General features: G+C 44.6%; 1 protein-coding gene across 4 annotated transcripts in view; it reads right to left on the reverse strand.

The window, feature by feature from the left end:
• The window catches only part of Bcl9 (B cell CLL/lymphoma 9), an 86,838-nt gene that overhangs the window by 15,853 nt on the left and 63,963 nt on the right, over window positions 1–7,022 (reverse strand). For all 4 annotated transcript variants that reach the window (XM_013349918.2, XM_013349917.2, XM_005357063.3 and 1 more), the window contains exons 2-3: window positions 3,468–3,602; window positions 1,469–1,549 (exon numbers count right to left, since the gene is read on the reverse strand). The gene's annotated coding sequence lies outside the window, so the exon portion shown is untranslated. The remainder of the gene's footprint in view (window positions 1–1,468; window positions 1,550–3,467; window positions 3,603–7,022) is intronic.

Below are 7,022 nucleotides of genomic sequence, written 5' to 3' on the forward strand. Positions count from 1 at the left end.
CCTGGCCCCACGGCCTGAGTGCTGTGATTCCTGTCAGTGGTTCCTGCCCCTACGGCCTGAGTGCTGTGATTCCTGTCTGTGGTTCCTGCCCCCACGGCCTGAGTGCTGTGATTCCTGCCCCCACAGCCTGAGTGCTGTGATTCCTGTCTGTGGGCTTGGCTAATACTTCATGGGAAGAAGACATCTTACAAGTGGGCTATCCTCACACTAAACCTGCAAGACTCCTTCCCACACTACCCATCTCTTTTTTGCTTCATTATAATCAAAACAAACAACAAAACCCAGTCATTTTTCGGCAAAGCTCAGTCCACCAACAGGGGTCTGGCTCACGCCTAGAATCACTCTGCCTGCTGAGGGTTCATACTCTGTTCTCTGGCCATACCGTTCACTTCCCATGTCCAACAGGTCTTGCCAGTTAGCACTCAGGCCCACTGTAGTACATCCTTCTGGCACCAGAGTAAGTGCCAATGAGAGGGGAAAAAGAGAAGTTACTCTCTTCTCCTTCAGTGAGTTCCTGCTATGCCAACAGCTCCACAGATCTGACTTGTATGTACTCTGCAAGCCTGTAAGCACAGCTGCTACCTGACACCTCCCTGGATGGTCAAAACCGACAGGACTGAACATGAAGATTCGCCTTAGTTTGGTCTTCCTCCTGAAACTACTTCCCTTCCGGTTTTCGTCATCTTAAACCAGCCACCTACATGAAATCTTCCATCACAGTTTCAAGGCAGTTTGGGTCCCAGAATCCTCTCCATACTTCCTATCACCTGGGAAACACTCGTCTCTCCCACTGGACTCCATAAGCTCCATGAAGGTAGGCACCAAGACTAATATTACCCGTTCTTCTACTCCTAGCTTCTACGGAGCCCAGAGTATTAGGTATTTGTTCAAAAACTGTTCAAGAAAGCGAAATGAGTATGTCCAGGAGGTATCTTCATAGCAGGATATTTTTTGTTTTTGGATTTCTAAGACAGGGGTACTGAGTTCCAGTCTGAACTCAGAGAGATCCACCTGCCTCTGCCTCTGTCTCCCCAGTGCTGGGTTTAATGTGTGAGCCACTACAACTAGTCTTCACTGCATAATTCTTAATAATAGCTAAGATACAGAACCTATCTAAGTATCTATCAATGGCTGAATAGATTTAAAAACTACAAATTCTCCCCCCCCGGGGGGCTATTTGCCCTTAAAAAACATGGTAATCCTGTCATTTATAACATAGTTGAATTTAGGGGACATTAAATAAAATAAGCCAGGCACAGAAAGGCAAATACCATATAACTTCACACATATTTAACGAGATAAACTCAGAAGTAGGCAAGAGAATGGCAGTTGCCAGAGGTAAAGAGTAGGGGGACAGAGCTGAAAGACAGAAGAAAAAATATCAATCATGAAAGAAAGTTAAAGGTTTCTGCAAAGATCATGTTCCTAAGCCAGGAACAGGTTCGTGCGACCAGCCAAGTGTACTCACCAGAACCCCAAGGGTCACGACACTGCAGAGTTCATCATGGGGTGGGGAGTCGGGAGCCCCTTCCTCAAAGGTGACCCTCACCTAGAAGAGAATAAAGTGGGTAAGAGTTCCTAAAAACATCTGTGAACGTCAGCAATATCGATGTAACAATCGTGGAGTAACAGGAAAAAAACAGCCTTTCTATTTACTCTGGGATTTTAAAGAGGAGGGCACCAGAATCAATTTCCAACTGTTCAGGATGTATATAAAACTTGCAGATATTTCAAGGCCCTTGGAGTTTTCTTTTCTTCCCAACTACACATTTTGTTTCCAGAGGCTAAGGAGATACTGAGTACAGATAAAAATAAACTTTTCTTCTTTGAAATTTCTAGGCACTTATGAAAAAAAAAGAAAGCTCACATTTTTGGCTTCTACCACTTCTAACTGGTCTAGAGACTGAAGGTTAACTGTGAAGATTCAAAGAGACAAACGCCAAGGGCGCTTCCGAGTTTACAACCTGAGGGCCACTCACAGCTACTCCCTCTGCACAACTGCAACTCTACGTGGCAAGGGCTGCCAAGAAAATGTATTTCCACACTTTAGGAGGAGCTCAGGAGTGAACAAACTCACCTACTGTGGTGAACTAAGGCAAGCTGGAACCGTAATGACTTCCAACATCAGTCTCTGCAGACTAGCATGAGAACACTTTGCTAAAGATCTACAGTTTTCACTTATTTGTTTATTAAGTATGCGTGTGTATGCACGCACATGTGTGCTATGGTGCGTGTGTGGAGGTCCAGGGAAAATTTGTAGGAGTCGGTTCTCTCCTCCCACCACATGGGTCTGGTCTTGAAGGCTCAACTCAATTGTCGGTGCCTCTACTGGCTGAACCATCTCACTGCAGAAGCTGTGACTGCCAAGGGAACGCAGTTCTAGAAGGTTTTAGAGCCAAATTATTTGGGGATCTTTAAAAGTGCACTCTATAAGATTAGCAAAGTTTTAAGTAAATTCACAAATGAATTTGACTGAGCTCAGGATCAAAATTCCAACTTCAATTCTTCCAATGCCGCTTTCTCAGTGCCCAGCTCTACAAAGTCAAGTTTATTAGAAGTATGTCATGTTTAACAAATTTCATTTCTGTGCTATGACCGCTACTCCATAAAAGGAATAGTGTCATACTTAGAATGTGGAACTAAAAAGCCTTAGGATTGCATTCCTTGTCTCATTCTTAACTTCTGACTCGCCAACAACGAAATGGCTTCTTCAAGCACACAAAAGGAAGAGCCAATCTCTCCAGAATGTAGAGAAAAACAAACGGTTCAGTGGGCACATGCAGAAAACTTCAGCTCACACGAAATATTGCTATGGGGTTTAGTATTCATGGGGCAAAATGCATCGATTGCCTTTCAATAGCTACTAAATGTTAAGGAAGCAAATTGAAATTCATAGCAAGCTAAACACTGATAAAATTCAAGTGTTCAAAGTTAATTCTAACTACCGTCCTTAAGAATGATGGCAACCTATATCCTTTTCTGTGACATTTTCTTAGACTGTCAGCTACGTATGTCATCCAGGGCCCACCAGTACTATGCGCACACTATTTAACACTCAAGAACAGTATCACTGTTACAGTTAGACAGGGAACTCCCTGAGGACAGTGTCAATCATCACCTCAGCTCCTGGTACCCAGCAAAAACGCAACAACTGATGGTTGATCGACGTATCACAGTGAGCTTGCTACTCTCAGCCCACATTCCCGCAAACCCAAGGGGACATGGATACTAGTTCCACTTCTCATGGCCTGCCTTTCTCCTCAGCTTTTTGAGGCGAATCAAACACAAGGCCCCGCAGCACACAAGACACAGGGTAGTGGCCTCTGTAGTTTTGACCTGCATCTGCTCTGATGACTTTCACTTGGGGAAACTTAAGGAGAGCAGTCCAGTTTTACATTATAAGAAACCTCAGAGAGACAAAAACCTAACATATTCACAGAAGTTATGGTGTACAGTGAGGTTTTTACCTTTCAAGTTGTTCACTTCGCTTTGTCTTCTACATTGGGGCAGGGAGGAACTTACAGAGGAGAAGAACTGTCACCCCACCACACAGGAGTTTTTAGGTCAACACGAAGTGACACCAGCTAGTCCCACATTCAGTCCTATGACGACAAGAAGAAAGGAAAAGTTCATCCTCAAATTCACACTGACTCCAAGGAAAACTACCCATTCTCCAGTGCGGTTGTGGCCAAGGCACATCTGGCAGGAGAGGCAGTAAGAAAGCAGTCAATCAAACTTAGGGAGAGAAAGCAAACCAAGCAAACTTTAAACACAAGCCAGAGAAAAGAATTGGAAATCGACCCTGCAGGGAAGTACATACACAGTGGTGACTAGGGCACCTGGGAAAGTAAAATCTACCAGGCATGAAAGTATTCTCTCAGCAAAGTGTTCTTGTTTCTAACCCTTGCTACAACCAAGAATGCCCATCACAGGTTCATATTGTCTCTATGCCCCTGTTCTTAGAATGACGGAGATACTAAAAAAAAGAAAAGAAAAAAATCACAAAGCCAGAAATGTACGCAGCCATAAGCTGACTTTCAAAAATCAGTCTAAAAAAAAAAAAAATCAGACTCAGTTGGTCTAGGATAGTTCTTAACTCCAGTGATTCACGGCTCCCCTGGAGTCTGTAGGCAGACCTAGGAGAGGAGGGTGGCTTGGTGCCTTCAGGGGACAGATAACGCAGATTGTCATTTTGACTAATCTCTGATAATGAAGTTAGCAGAGCCTTCAACAGTGGGTGTGGTATTAGCAATCCTGTGACTGTGCCACCAACAGTCCCACCACACATTTTCACGACATATTAGTTGTTGAAGATCTGCTGACATAATGACACATACCTTTCCCTCCTCGCTACTTGGAAATCACAGTCTCATTAGACATTATTCAGCACGTTACAAGGCAGCAGACACATTACCCTATCACCACGAACATTTTGACAACCCATCTGTACTTCTCTGTATTTTATTTCGTGCATTTAAGAAGCGTTCTCAGGTGGGACTCTACGCCACGTGCTTGCCAGAGAGTACTGGGACACAGAAACACTAAGAACCCTAGACTTAGAGAGAGAAGCTTCCACAGACTCTCCCTCCCATCACGCTCACGAAGGCAGAGAGGGATGTCATTTGGCCCACACTGTCTCACGGCTGAAGAGGACAAGCCAAGAAACAGGGCTTAGGCCACAATGCAAGTCCTCCTGCAGCCTAGATAGGCGACATCACAGCACCTACCCTCTCACTCGCCTCGCCGTGCTGACTTTTGCTCACATATTCACAATTACCATCAAAAGTACTGCCTTGCCATTGAACACTGAAAGAAGGTATTACCTTTCAAAATTAATAGAAAACTCTATAAATTCAGACAGCAGACCAAAACATGTATACAAAACAACCCCTTTTGTTCTTTGATTAAACATATATAGTAATTAAATTACTATAATTATACAAAAGCTGAATTTGATCTGTTAGTGAGACAGTCAAAATCAGATTTTAGAAAAAAATTGTGCTACATAATCTCTCATCCTCAGAGGTGTTCAAAGACTTTTCGGACAGGCATTAACTTGCTAGGCTGAATGGCAGCCACGAATGGTTAGAGCAGGCAGGATCACCACTTCATAGGCAGAACCAGAGAGCCAGAGATTTGTTCACAGTCTAAAGCAAGGCAGCCAGAGAGTGAACACCTTAATTCCAAGTTCAAGGGTTTTTACCACTATACCAGATCACCATGATCCAATATCCGCTGGTTACAATGCTGGTCAAAGCTCTGGGTCTTTCCCCCTACAAACTGTAGAGCATTTTCCTTTGGTTTACAGCAGCAGACATTTCTGAAGGTCAAGGGGGAAATACCCATAGAAGAAATTCCAATGCATATAAGCACTTTTTTTTTTTTGCTTATGTTGGTTAACTAGAATCCAGAATGAAACATTCCTTTTGCTCAAGAACCATTTCTATGGTACTTGCCCCATAAATAGAAAACTATAAAGACTTTGGGCTTTCATGTTTAGGCCAATGACTTTCCTATCCATCTATCATATTATATAATATCATATTATAACTATTATACTCAGCACATTGATCACAAAGACTTCCATGGCTCAATATCAAACTTCTAGGACACAAAACTGTCAAAAGCCATACACACACCTCCACATTTCTTCGGCTTCTCCAAAACAACAGTTAGTGGAGCCCTCATCCTCAAAACGTGTGTGTAACACCCAACAGACCCTCTTCTTACTATAGCTCTATCAACGGAAAACAGGACTTTGTTACTGGTCCCCAGGACTATCAGATTTGCACACAAACACTTCTTCAGTGCTAAACTTCCTGATGACTTGTGTCCATTCAAAAACTTCCAAACCAACAAGACAACCATACTGACTACTGTCTAAATACTGCCTTACCCTCCAGCACCGTTTGGACCCACTTCTCAACTATTTTACTTACTCTTGTTACCTGCTATAACTAATTCATCACTCTGTGTTCCCTACACAAGAGCCCAAATCTCTCTAGCCCAAACGAGCATTTAATTCCATAATCTATCAAATGCTAACAAATACTCAATCAAACTGCCTTTTTACATGGTGCTAGGTCATTTTCCTACTGAAGTCACTGCCAGAGGTTGACTTGTGTTTGCCTTAACTAGAGTCTAACTTTGTATCAATTGCATCCTGCTTTGGAGACTGTCTCCACAGACAAATATTTTCGTTCATTTCTCTACCCTCTCTAATGACTTTATTAAGTACTCACCCGACTCCAATCTTAGCCTCAGAATCACTCTTAGCACTTAAAAAAATGCTCTTCCTTCCCTCCCACAGACCAAGGCTTGGAGGACAGATTTCAAGACTTCTTTCTCAACCTCGGCAACCTTAACATAAGGTCCTCAGCAGTTCTATTACGGGCCTAGCCCTTCCCTCTGAAGTAACAACCAACTCCTCGGATATCTCCATTTCACCAAGCTCACCCAACACTTACCAGTGACATCTTAATAGTCTTTGCAACTTTCAAAGGCCAGCCAGCGTCTAGGGCTCCACTTTGAAAATCACTGGTGTGTTCTACGACCCCCACAATGACTCAGTGACTTAGACATCGCCAACTCACCTGCTGGAACCCTTTACAACTCAGACATTCCTCTAGGCTTTCACCTCCCCCATCCCCTCAACAAGTCACTGGCCTGCGGAGTCCCCTTTCCCCCGATGCATCTCCGGGGTCTTATAGACCCCACCAAACTCAACCAGAAACCCCCTAATTTCGCAGTCCTCCTCCTCTCTATCGCCCCTCCATCCCAGGACCCCGAGACGGTCCTCTCCCCTCAGGTAAGCTCTCCAAGCAGAGCTTTGGGACACAATCCCTAAAACCCCGAGAGATGCCCCGGTCTCTCCCACAGCTTCCGAGGCTTCCCTGCCTCCCCCAACAGGTTCCTCCAGACTCAAGTCGCCAAGCCAGCGCCCCGACCCCCGGAGGCCCCCCGACCACACGCGCACGCGGACCCGGCCCCCGCCGCGCCGGCCCGCCCCTCCCCCTCCCCGG

Source organism: Microtus ochrogaster, chromosome 21 (genome assembly GCF_000317375.1).
Source record: "Microtus ochrogaster isolate Prairie Vole_2 chromosome 21, MicOch1.0, whole genome shotgun sequence".
Lineage (NCBI taxonomy): Eukaryota > Metazoa > Chordata > Mammalia > Rodentia > Cricetidae > Microtus > Microtus ochrogaster.